This window comes from Medicago sativa, chromosome 4 (genome assembly GCF_051527215.1).
Source record: "Medicago sativa cultivar Bolivia chromosome 4, Bolivia_mono, whole genome shotgun sequence".
Lineage (NCBI taxonomy): Eukaryota > Viridiplantae > Streptophyta > Magnoliopsida > Fabales > Fabaceae > Medicago > Medicago sativa.
Genome location: NC_140752.1, coordinates 6,385,413 through 6,398,623, shown reverse-complemented (window position 1 = coordinate 6,398,623; position 13,211 = coordinate 6,385,413).

The following is a 13,211-nucleotide window of genomic DNA, read 5'->3' as shown; positions in this document are numbered from 1 at the left end:
TAGGAGTTGGTTCTGGGGAGTGTTCAATTTCAGTTGGTGGTTGTTGTGGTGAAGTTGATGTTTGAGTGTTGAGTTGGGGGTCAATGGTAGCTATTGGTGATTGTGGGGGTGTTGTGGGTTTATGTGGTTCAGGTGTGTGTTGATGGGGGTTTTCTGAAACAACATTTTCAGAAGCAGCTGCTTCTGGAGTTGTTTCAGAGGCCTTTTCTGAGGTAAGCTCAACATTTTCTGGAGGAATCATGTTGAGAGGTTGAATGTTAAGGGGTTGAGGGTTAAGACGAAAGATAGTATCAATGACTCTTTCTCTCTGCTCAGCCAGTTCAGCCAACTTCTCATTAATTATGTGACCAACTAGTTCATAAGTAGTTGACTGAGAGGGCTTTTTGTTGGTTTTGGTTGATGTTGACTGGTTTTTTAATGGTTTTTGAAAAAGTTGGGCTAAGGGTATATCATCATCAGAATCATCAGAATCTGATAATGGTGTGGAAGCGGAATCTGATGATATATTAATTACCTTCTCTGGTTCAGGATCAGAATCCTCTTTAGCAGACTCACTGGTCATCAGCAACAGTTGCTTGGCTTCTGAAACTACAGACTCTTGTAGCTCAGCAGCAATTTCCAAGACTTTTTCAGCTGCTGCCTTCTTCCCTTTTAACTCCTTTAACTCCAAATCAGAAGCAGCTTGAGCTGTCAAAGAGATATGAGGAAAATCCTTGGTCCTCCTCAAAGCTTGCTTCCTCTTCCTCTTTGGTATAGCTGGTTGTATAGGGGCAATACCAGAACCTAGGACTGCACAAGAGTTGTTGTCTTCAGCTACCTCTTCAATTGATGGTATTGCAGAACCACCAATCTTAAGCTTGACAGAAGCAGGTCTTGCCTTCTTAGCAGATTCTTCAACCTTCAGATATTCTTCTTTGGTCATTTTCCTCTTAACACTTCTGCTTTTTGCCAGAGGCACAGTACCACCATACATTTCCTCAGGTACCTCATCCAACCTGATGACCTCTTTAGTTGCCACATAATGTTCCTTGATGTACCTCATCTGTACTTCAATAGGATCCTGTTTGCAGATGGGTGGAAAATCCCTCATAAGATCAGACATGACATGAGATTCACTTAGATCAGTCTTAAGTTTGGTGACCTTGCTGATTAGCTTCATGTTCTTGAGAGTTTGAGCATTTATGAATGCTCCAGTTTTTGTATCCAGCATCTGATCTGTGTAGCCTTGAGCTCTGCTTAAACTGTCCAAGACACCTCCTTGCTAGAATATCTCTGATAAGAGTCTTCCATAAGGAACCCAGGGCCTTGGTTTATCCTGCAGCTGACTCTGTTTCAGACACTCTACCAAGTACTTGAACATGTATTTGGGCACATTCACCTTTTCCTTCTTGATGAGGTGCTGGAGAAAGACCTTCTGAGCCAAATTTGGTTTCTCATTATCACCACATGGAAACAAATCTTCATTCTGAATCTTCAGAAGCATCTTGGTTTCCATGTTTAATTCAGCATATTTCTTCTCCTTTTCAGAATTGTATATAACCAAGTTAGCTTTTTCCTTCCAAATGCGTTGTTCAGCAGCACTTGAAAGATCAATTCCAGAGTAATAACCAGACGCTTCAACCTTAAGAACAGCTTCTATCTGCCATTGAGTAATTCTTACTGGAATACCGCAAATACTTGATCTGATTTCATCCTCAACAAACGGCGCAAGACCCATTTCTTCTCTTGTTTTCCCTTCTAATTCAGGATACATTAACACCATCTGACTTTCCTCAGCTAGGGATGCTGCTCTGTTGTAAAATTTTGCTCTTACCCAGAAGTGTCTAACCAGAGCTTCATATGTTGGTCCATTCAACATTTTGAAGTAATGCATGAGTCCTTGCTCTTCAAAGTAGCTTCTGATCCAACACTTATGAAAATCCAGAGAATCAAAATCCACTGGATTCTCTATCTGAACTTGTAAATCCCATTCTTCCAATTTCATGCTTCTTCCTCTGTAGTCATATTCAGGGACCATTCGTGAAGTAGATACTGAATCTTCTCGTTGCGAACTTGATGATGCCATTTGATGATTGACGAAGATTTGAAGAAGATGAAGATTTTAGGGTTCTAAGGTTGAGAGAATGCGCTTACTTCGCAAGAGGTTTGAGAGCAAATGTGTTTGTTGTGAGTGAGTAGTGTGTGAATTGTCAAAGTGTTAAAAGTAAAACGATTGCAATTCAAAAGAGACAAACAAACATAACATTAATGACAAAATTGGGGGAGCGTGAAAAGTACTTTCAAAGCTATTAAATCATCATTGCCCTTTTAGTTATACACCAACACATACAGGCCACGTAAGAAGTTCACAGAGTAACTACCAAGTTAGTGGGCCAGAAGTTACTTTTTAAAAGGTAACTTCCAACGTTTCCACTAATTCAACTATTCAGAAGCAACAAATCCAGCTTCTGGACTTCAGATGCTGACGTCATCATCAGAAGCGAGTTTTCCTCAGAACCTCAATAAAGAGCTTCTGATGGACTACCGCTTCTGAACTGACTTCAGAACCTAAAACCCTATTCAGGAGCAAGCAAGCATTTAATCAGATACAAAGTGCATGTTCAAATTTTTCTTTATAAAATCAAATCTTTCAACAGTTAAAGGCTTAGTAAATATATCAGCCCATTGATTTTCAGTATCAATGAATTGTATATCTAAAATTCCTTTTTGAACATAATCTCTGATAAAATGGTGTTTGATTTCAATGTGCTTAGCTCTTGAATGCAAAATTGGATTTTTAGACAAACAAATAGCAGCAGTATTATCACAATAAATGGGAATACTGTTAGCAGTTATCTGATAATCTTCCAACTGATGTTTCATCCAAAGTAGTTGTGTACAACAACTTGCAGCTGAAATGTATTCTGCTTCTGCTGTAGACATAGCAATAGTTGTTTGTCTTTTGCTAGCCCAGGATATAAGATTATCACCCAGAAATTGACAGTTGCCACTGGTTGACTTTCTTTCAATCCTATCACCAGCATAATCAGCATCACAGAATCCAATTAGCTTATAATCTAAGGATTTCCTATAAAGGAGTCCAAGATTAGTTGTTCCCTTCAAATACCTGAAGATTCTCTTGACAGCAGTCATATGAGATTCTCTAGGATCTGATTGGAATCTTGCACACAGGCATACACTGAATAAAATATCTGGCCTAGATGCAGTGAGGTATAACAAAGAACCAATCATACCTCTATACAGCTTCTGATCTACTTTAGCTCCTTCATCTTCTTTGCTTAAGTTGCACGTAGGGTGCATTGGAGTGTTCATCACTTTACAATCTTCAAGTTTGAACTTCTTCAGAAGCTCCTTTGTGTACTTTGATTGATGAACATAGACTCCATCTTTGCATTGATTGATTTGAATGCCCAGGAAGAACTTCAGCTCTCCCATCATGCTCATTTCAAATTCATCCTGCATTAACTCAGAAAATTCCTTGCAAAGAGATGCATTAGTAGAACCAAATATTATATCATCAACATATATTTGCACAACAAGAATATCTTTCTCAAGGGTCCTTCTGAAGAGTGTAGTATCAACCTGTCCTCTTTTAAAATCATTTTTGATTAAGAAATTACTTAGTCTATCATACCAAGCTCTGGGAGCTTGTTTCAAGCCATATAGTGATTTCTTCAGTTTAAAAACATGGTCAGGATATTTAATATCCTCAAATCCAGGAGGTTGCTTGACATACACTTCTTCTTCTACGACACCATTTAGAAATGCACTCTTGACATCCATTTGATATAATATTATGCCATGATTAACTGCATAGGAAAGAAGTAACCTGATTGCTTCCAATCTTGCAACTGGAGCAAACGTTTCAGTGTAATCAATGCCTTCTTGTTGACTATACCCTTGTGCAACAAGCCTGGCTTTGTTTCTTGTTACTTCACCTTGCTCATTCAGCTTGTTTCTGAATACCCATTTTGTTCCAATAATGTTCTTGTGCTGAGGTTTGGGTACCAGATCCCACACATCATTTCTTTGAAATTGATTCAACTCTTCTTGCATAGCTAGGATCCATCCATCATCTGAAAGTGCTTCATCAACTGTTGTAGGTTCCATCATTGAGATTAGTCCAATCATTGACTCTTCTTGTCTGAAATGTGATCTTGTTCTTCTTGGACTATCTTTGTTTCCAATGATTAGCTCCTCAGGATGTGAAGACTTGTGTTTGAATGTGTTTCTGGGAGGATCTTCTTGATGTGAGCCATCTTGTGCTTCATCAGAAGCAGTTTCATCTTGCACTTCTGATGTGGGTTCAGCTTCTGGACTTTCTTCAGATTCAGCTATCTGATCAGGTTCTGGAGTAGCTTCAGGAACCTGTATCTCTGCAGAACTTTCACCTTGCTTTGAAGTTTTATCTTCAAGCTCCTTGTCATCAAATTTAACGTGCATAGATTCTTCAACACAAAGTGTTTCTGAATTATACACTCTGTATGCCTTTGACCTTTCAGAGTAACCTAAAAAGATTCCTCTTTGGGCCTTGGCATCAAATTTCTTTAGGTAGAGCTTGTTGTTCAGAATGTAACATGTACATCCAAATTGATGAAAGTAAGAGATATTGGGTTTTCTTCCTTTAAAGAGTTCATATGCTGTTTTCTCCAAAATAGGTCTAATATAGATCCTGTTTTGAACATAGCATGCTGTATTCACTGCTTCTGCCTAAAAATATTTTGGTAAATTGTTTTCATGAATCATGGTTCTGGCCATTTCTTGTAAAGTTCTATTCTTTCTCTCTACAACCCCATTTTGTTGTGGTGTTCTAGGAGAAGAGAATTCATGGAAAATTCCATGTTTTTCACAAAAAGCTTCAAATGGCTCATTTTCAAATTCTCCACCATGATCACTTCTGATTTTCAAAATTTTTGATTCTTTTTCAGATTGAATTTGAGTGCAGAAGCTACTGAATACATCACACGCAACATCTTTACTCTTTATGAATTTCACCCAAGTCCATCTGTTGTAATCATCAACAATGACTAATCCATATCTACTTCCATATAAGGATGCAGTACTCACTGGTCCAAATAAATCAATATGGAGTAATTCTAAAGGTCTTGAGGTTGAAACAATGTCTTTGGTTTTAAAAGATGATTTCACAATTTTCCCTCTCTGACATGCACCACAGAGTGCATCTGAATGATAGTCAATGTCTGGTAGCCCTTTCACAAGTTGTAACTTACTAAGCTTAGAGATTAACCTCCAGTTAGCATGTCCCAACCTTCTGTGCCACATCCATTTCTTATCATTCACTGATAGTAGGCAAATCACCTTCTGATCAGCCAGTTCAGAAAAATTGATTTTATAGACATTGTCAACTTTCTTTCCCTTGAACACAATGGATTTGTCTTCCTTGTTGATTACTGTACAGTTGGGTTTTTCAAAAAGCACATCATAACCATTATCACAAAATTGACTAATGCTCAAAAGGTTATGTTCAAGACCATCTACCAACCATACATTATTAATTGAGGTAGAGGAATTACCAATAGTTCCTGTACCTATGATCTTGCCTGACTGGTTGCCTCCAAATTTCACATTTCCTCCCTCTTTCATTGTTAGGCTGAGGAACATGGACTTGTCTCCTGTCATGTGTCTTGAGCAACCGCTGTCTAGGTACCATGATCTTTGCTTTGGCACTGCTCTTAGACATACCTGCATCATTGACATTTTTAGTTTTAGGTACCCATTGTTCTATGGGTCCTGGAAGGTTAGTACTTAAGGCTTTACTCTTCACTTCTTGTACCTTGTGCTGTGAGTTGGGTTGCTTCTGATTAACCATCACCTTAGGTTTTGGTACTTCAGAAGCAGTAACTGTCTTCTTCTGAAACTTAGACTTCAGAACCCCAGATTTTGGTTTCACCAGACTCTGAGGAATAGGTTCTGATCTTTTCAGGATCCTAACCTTTGAAGTCTTGGAATCAGATTTGATCATAGCCTTTGACTTAGAGTTCTTTGGCTTTGAAATAATCTTAGCCTTAGAACTAGAAGCTTCAGGTTCTGATTGAACAACAGTTTCCAGCTCAGCCCCTTCTGGTACAAAGAATGTTTTCAGACCTTCCTTGATGCATTCACAACAAGACTTTAGATTGGTTTTCTCAAGTTTCACCTCTGGAAAACCAATTCCTCTGCCATTGTTCTTGTAAATGCTATAAATCATAGAAGCTACTCTGCTTCTGTCAATGCCAGATATAATGAAATCTTCAAGAGCAATTTCATGATTACTTAAAGGTTTTTCATTACACTTTTCTTGTAGCTTCTGACATAAGAACCTGAGCTGATCTTCATATGTTTTACACATGAAGTCAAAACCCCTAAGTCCTTGTTCAGAAGCTTTCAGATCCAATAGAGTTGATTTTTGCTGTTGTACCAAATCAGCATATTTTTCTTTTAAATCCCTCAACTCATTGGTTCTTACTTCAAAATGTGTAAGAAGTTCTTTAAGTGACTCAACAAGTTCATCTCTGGGAATTTTGGAATATACCTCGTTTTCATCTTCTGAGTCTGAATCTGATCCAGCTTCTGAAGTTGCTGTTGCTACCAACCCAACAGCTACCTTTGCATCTTCATCAGCTTCCTCTTTATCAGATCCAGATTCACTACCCAAATCATCCCAGGTTGCCATTAAACTCTGCTTAATCTGCTTCTTGAATTTGCTTGGTTTGAATGTAGACCTCTTTGATTTGTCCTTTGACTTTTCTCTTTGAAGATCAGGGCATTCAGCAATGAAGTGTCCAGGCTTCTTGCAGTTGAAGCATCCCTTCTGATCTTCTTTCCTTGAGCTTCTGGAGTTACCCCTTTTGGCGAGAAACTTTCTGTTCTTCTTGGCCAGATATTGAAGTCTGTTTGAGAGCATGGCCATTTCAGCAGCATCTGGTTCAGAATCTGAACTTGACTGTTCTTCCTCTTCAGATTCAACCACTCTGAGAGCTTTTGATGACTTGCCTTTGGATGGAAGAGCTATTGATTTACTCTTCTTAGTAGACTCATGTTCATTAAGACTTAACTCATGAACTTTGAGAGAACTAACAAGATCTTCGACACTTAAAGTGTTTAAATCTTTAGCTTCCTCAATGGCAGTCACCTTCGGTCTCCATCTGGCAGGTAAGCTTCTGAGAATCTTGCTTACATGATCAGAAGCAACATAGCTCTTCTTTAAAATCTGTAGCCTAGAAACTAAGGTTTGAAACCTTGAGTACATCTCCTCAATAGTTTCATCATCCTTCATCTTGAATAACTCATACTGATGTACAAGCAGAAAAGCCTTTGCTTCTTTGACCTTCTTGCTCCCTTCATAATTTGAACAGAGAGAAGCAAACATAGCTTTAGCAGTGGATTTGTCACTCATTTTCATGTACTCCGCTTTGGGTATGGCAGTGACAAGAGCTCCTCTGATAATATGATGCTTTTGTAGAGTTTCCTCAGTTCTGGAGTATGTTTCTTTCTATCCACAGCAGCTCCTTCTTCATCAAGGACTAAATCACCAACACCATCTTCCAGAATATCCCATAATTCTTCATCTAGGCTCATGATGTAACTGTAAAAATTGGTCTTCCACCAACAGAACTCTTCAGCATCTCCATTGAACTTTGGAACTTTTCCAACACTGGTTTTCTTACTATCACTATAATCATGTGAGACATTTTTATAGCTAGTATCACTAGAACCAGAACCATTAGGAGGAGGAGTAGTCATGTTTTTCTCAGATCTTTGACTGTTGCACGGTTAAGTGTTACACAACAGACCAAGGCTCTAGATACCAATTGAAGGTGAGAAAAACACAAGAAGGGGGGGTTGAATTGTGTTTTGAAAAATTCTTCGTTTCTCCTAAACAACTGAATACACTGATCAGAAGCTAAGTGAGACAGCTTCTGAAGTGATGATCAGAATCTAAATGCAGCGGAAAAACAGAGAGAGAGAAGAAGAACGACACAAAGCAATTATACTGGTTCCTTCCACAATCCGGAAGTAGTCCAGTCCCCCTTGCACTTCCAAGGAGATTTCACTAAGAGTAATATCTGATTACAATTGCTCAAGCACACAAGCAAGAGACTTCCTTTGCTCAAGCACACAAGCAAGAGACTTCCTTTGCTCAAGAACACAATCAAGAGACTTCCTAACTAAACAAAATTACACAGAAAATTGTTTAAGGCTGAACACTTGATATACAATCAGAGGTGCTCACAATACAAATCAGATACAGACTCAATGGACTTAAGAATTTCTAAGATATGACTATAAGACACAGAAATTCTAAGTGAATGCAGAACAATTTCAGCAGAGGTTTGGCACTTGTAAAAATGTTGTGAGTCTTTCGTTCAGCGTTCTTGCATTGCCAAATCTCTAGGTCTTCACTCCTTTATATAGAGGTGTGAAAGAGACGTTGTGAAATTGCCAGCGCACCAAAGAGTCGTTGTTGAAGCTTGATCTTTCACCAATGATATATTGCCTGATTTGGTTGTTGTCCTATGAAGAACAAATTTGAAATCCATTCCTTATCCAAAGGAACATCTATGCAGGCGAAGCTGTATTCTGGAGTTGTTTTCTTGTCTTGTAGCGTGGACACAAAACAGAGTAGTGGAGAACGTGGTTGTACAATTCGTACAAAGTACAATGTCAACGCTTTCGTCCAAATTGCAAGAACGAGCCTTCAAACACCTTTGAAATGACCGTTGCAAAATTCCACTAATCCTTTGTTTGTGTTTTTGAATCCAATAGACAGCTTTTGCATTGATAATTCTTCAATTCTTGAATCTTTTGCAAATCCAGTTGAGATTCAGCTTCTGGTGAAATAGCTTCTGATGAGGCAGCTTCTGATGATATGACTTCTGCAGCTTCTGATGATGCAGCTTCTGATGATATGACTTCTGGACTTCTTGTCTTCAGGAGCACTATTCTTACTTCAGAAGCGTCTTAACTTCAGGAGCACTATTCTCACTTCAGAAACAAGTTGCCTTCAGGAGCGTCCAAGCTTCAAATTTTTGTTGTTTCCTTTGCTCTTTATTTGCTCATTCAGAACCAATGATGATGTAACTTTATAATTATGGTCCTGTACACTTGAACAAATATTAGCTAGTCCAATTTACAATTTTTTAATACCTTGTTATCATCAAAACTCTTTAAGGTTCATTGTTAAACACATTTTGTTCCAACAAATTGACGTTTTGTTAATTTCAAGGGGGTAATTGACGAAACTTACAATTTTAAGGGGGGTAATTGCCTATTTTTACTCATCTTGAATTCAATGATTATGTATAAGCAGTCCTAACTTCTTTCTTCCATATGACTTTATACAAAATATCTCTAGACACTCTATCATACACCTTCCCCAAATCAATAAAAACTAAGTGCAAGTCTTTTTAACCATTCTATATCGCTTCATCACACGTCGTAGTAATTAGATCGCTTCCATGGTCGACCTCTCAAGCATACAACCAAATTGGTTATCAGTAACTCGGGTCTCTATCACTCTTTCACATAACTTCATGGTATACCGCATAAGTTTCATTCCCATATAATTTACACAATTTTGTATATCCTCCTTGTTCTTATAAATCAAAATTAGAGTATCTTTTCTCCACTCATCTGATATTTGCTTTGACCTAATAATTTTGTTAAGAATAAAAGAATAATCAAATACCTTAAAAAAAAAAAAATGCCTAGGGAGAACTTTATGATTACACGTGTAACACAACCATGGAATGACTTGAACTCTACAGAAATTGGTTGTGAATCTTGTGATGTTGGATTCATTCTCCTTAGCTGTTAGAGGGAGATATTTTGCACCTCCCCCTTCACACAATCACAAGTTAAACATTTATTAATATAACTAGTTACAAACCCGTGCTTCGCACGGGATAAATTACCTTTTTTCCGAAAAAATTTGTTCTAGAAAAATAGATTATTACAGGCAAACATAGATTCCTTAATATGCTTAAAAGCAAATTGATCTCAAACATATATATTACAGGCATATAAGAATATGGCAGTTGCTTTCAAATTGTTCATTTAGCAGCATTTTAAAAACAAAGATACATAAACATAGAAGTTGGATGCTAAACTAAAATCCTAAAGTTTTGACATATAAGGATTCATAGATGTTTAATGCTAAAGAATGTAGTGCTAACAGTTCTAGCAATTAAGTGAGTGATGAGACAGTACTTTGGTAAAGATTCATAGGATGTTTTCTATTCCATATTTGGGGAGTTTCCACGTGGTAGAACCTCGTCAAGGAATATAAGGTTTTCATGAGGCTGATCTTGAGCCGCCATCTAGTCTGGAATATATATAACACTGAGAGCATCATAATAGAAGCAAATCCATGAGATGCCTTTACGGAATCAAACAACTACAATAAATACCAACAAACGGGACCAAACACACCTTCTCGGTCTTTAACAACCTTAACAAAATTTTAAAATTTGTATCAACGGCTATTTGACGCATGTTTAATATTTATTTTTAACTTATTATCGTGACAACTCCTCCCGTGTATAATGTATGTTTTTAATTTTAATTAGCGATAACTTATCCCGTGTTTAATAATTATTGTCTGTTTTTTCTAACGCCAACTCTTCCTGTGCATAATTGTTATTTTAAAATTTATATCAGCGACAACTTATCCCATATTTTATAATTATTTTTAAATTTTTATCTGGTACAACTTGTCCCATGTATAATATTATATTATTTTAAACATTGTATCAACGACAATTTGTACTGTGTTTAATCATTTTTTTTTTGGATTTTTAGTAACGAAAAATTCTTTGGTGTATGATAATTATTTTAAATTTTGAATCAGCGACAACTTGGCCCGTGTTTAAAAGTATATTTTCAATTTTTTATTAAGAATAACTTGTCTCCATGTATAATAATTATTTCAAAAAATTATCATTGACAACTTGTCCCGTGTTTAATAAATTAATTATTATTTTAAAATTTATATCAACAACTTGTCTTTTATTAATAATTATTTTTAAAATATTTTCATAAATAACTTGTCTCGTATATAATATTTATTTGGAACTTTGTATTAGAGACAACTTATCCCGTGTATATTAAATTAATAACTATATTACATTTTGTATTGGTGGCTACTTGGGCCATGTTTAATAGTAATTTTAAAGTTTGTATCAACGACAACTTGTCTCATATATGCGAGTTTAAGCAATAATAAGGGAGATGAAGACTTGGAAAAAAAATTCTTTTTAGCAATGACAATTTGCCTTTTGTATAACAATTAATTTAAAATTTGTATGAATGACAAGTTGTCTTATGCATAATAACTATTATGAAATTTGTATCAGTGATGACTTTTCCCGTGTATAATTATAATTTTAAAATATAAACAATGAAAAAAATTAAATTTTTAATAGTCTTAATCTCATGTACCTGAATGAGAATGTTTTATAAATTGAATTTTTAATTTTACCATTAATTTCTTAGCCCTTCAATTGAATTTAAATTTGTTTAAATTTATATTTTAATTTTACCATTAATTTTTTAATTTTAAATTTGTTTAACGTATCTTGTAAAAAAATTGTTCCAAAAAAAAAATGAGTAAATTAAGGAACATTGCACAAACATTATAAATATTTCACATAACAAATAGTTTCTATTGTAAATTGAATTAGAAATTTAAATTCCATGGAAATAAAACACAATAATAACAAAAAGTATACCTAAATTTAACCAAAAAGAAACAAATCTTACCATCGGCCAATAAAATCAAAACAAAAACAAAACATAAACATGAGAATAAGCAGAGTGTAGGAATAACCATTCTAGAGCAGAAATTAAGCAATTAAAGGATAAACCATACAACAAGAATTCTCCAGAAAATTAATCACCAAATGCCTCCAAGGTTAAATAGCCTTTGGGAAATACATTAACATAAACATCTTCCTGACGTTGCATCAGAAGATGCCCACTCCCTTAGGCCAAGCAGATATGCTCTGAAAGCTCAGCTTTGTACAAACCAACTCATATATGTATCCTAAGTACTTAATTGATAGTTAAAAAAAAAATTGGTGAGGTAGCACTCAACCCAGCAACACTAAAAAAATTATATGCATTAGTGTAACAGGAAAACAGACTGACAGACATAAAATATTACTCTAAATGTTAGAGGTTGAAGAAAGAAAATAAAAATATTTGGGATCATTAAATGACAGCGTGAATAAAAATATTTATGAGGTTGTGATGATTAAATGATATTAAAATTAAATATATAAGTGATAAAAAGATAATAAAATTTCTTTGAAAAAAAGATAATAAAATTAAATGGAATCTCTTTAAAAATGTAAATGGAGCGGTTAAAAAAAATAAAGTTAAATGGAAGGAAAAACATATTGAAATATAATATTAAAAAATAAAAGAAAAGGTTCCCAGCGTGAGTTGAAAAGAGGTGCTCGTGAAATAAGTTGTCGAGAAGTAGTTTTTTAAAGTAACATTCAATAGCTTTTGGCAAAAGCTCATTTCATTTAATTTTATGCGCTCAATAAAATTACTTCTTTTAGTAAGTACTTAATTGATACTGTGTTTGGCCTAACTTCTCCTTAAAAATGTAGAGAAGTTGGAAAAAAGCTTGGTCAAACGATACTTTAATATCCCACAACGGCAATGTAGAAACAACTGAATTTGGGAAAAAAAATTAAAAAATAGTTAAAAACATAAAAACTGGAAAATAGTTAAAAATTATTAAAAATATAAAAGTTATAAAATAATTAAAAAAATTAGTTAGGGGTAAAATGGTAAATTGAAAATAAAAAATGAGGGGCAAAATGGTAAATTCATGGGACATTAATTTTCTTATGATCAATAAACATTTTTTTCATATAAATTCAAAAATAATATTTGTATAACTATTTTATGACAATTTTTAAATAATTTTATCTCTCAAATTTACATTGTTTTTTACTTTCTCTATTATTTTGATTTTTATGTCAATATCTATATTTTTTTATATAATTTGATTGTACCACAAGTATCGCAAAAAATAGTTGTTCAAATATAATGTACGCGTGTATATTTCTCTACAAACTTTGGATCAATGTGTAAGTGAGGCCACGCAAACAAATAAAATATTACAAGAAAACCAAGGTGTTGTGTGGTATAAATTAAATAATTTATGGGGTCTCAGTTACCATACAAGTACCACCCTT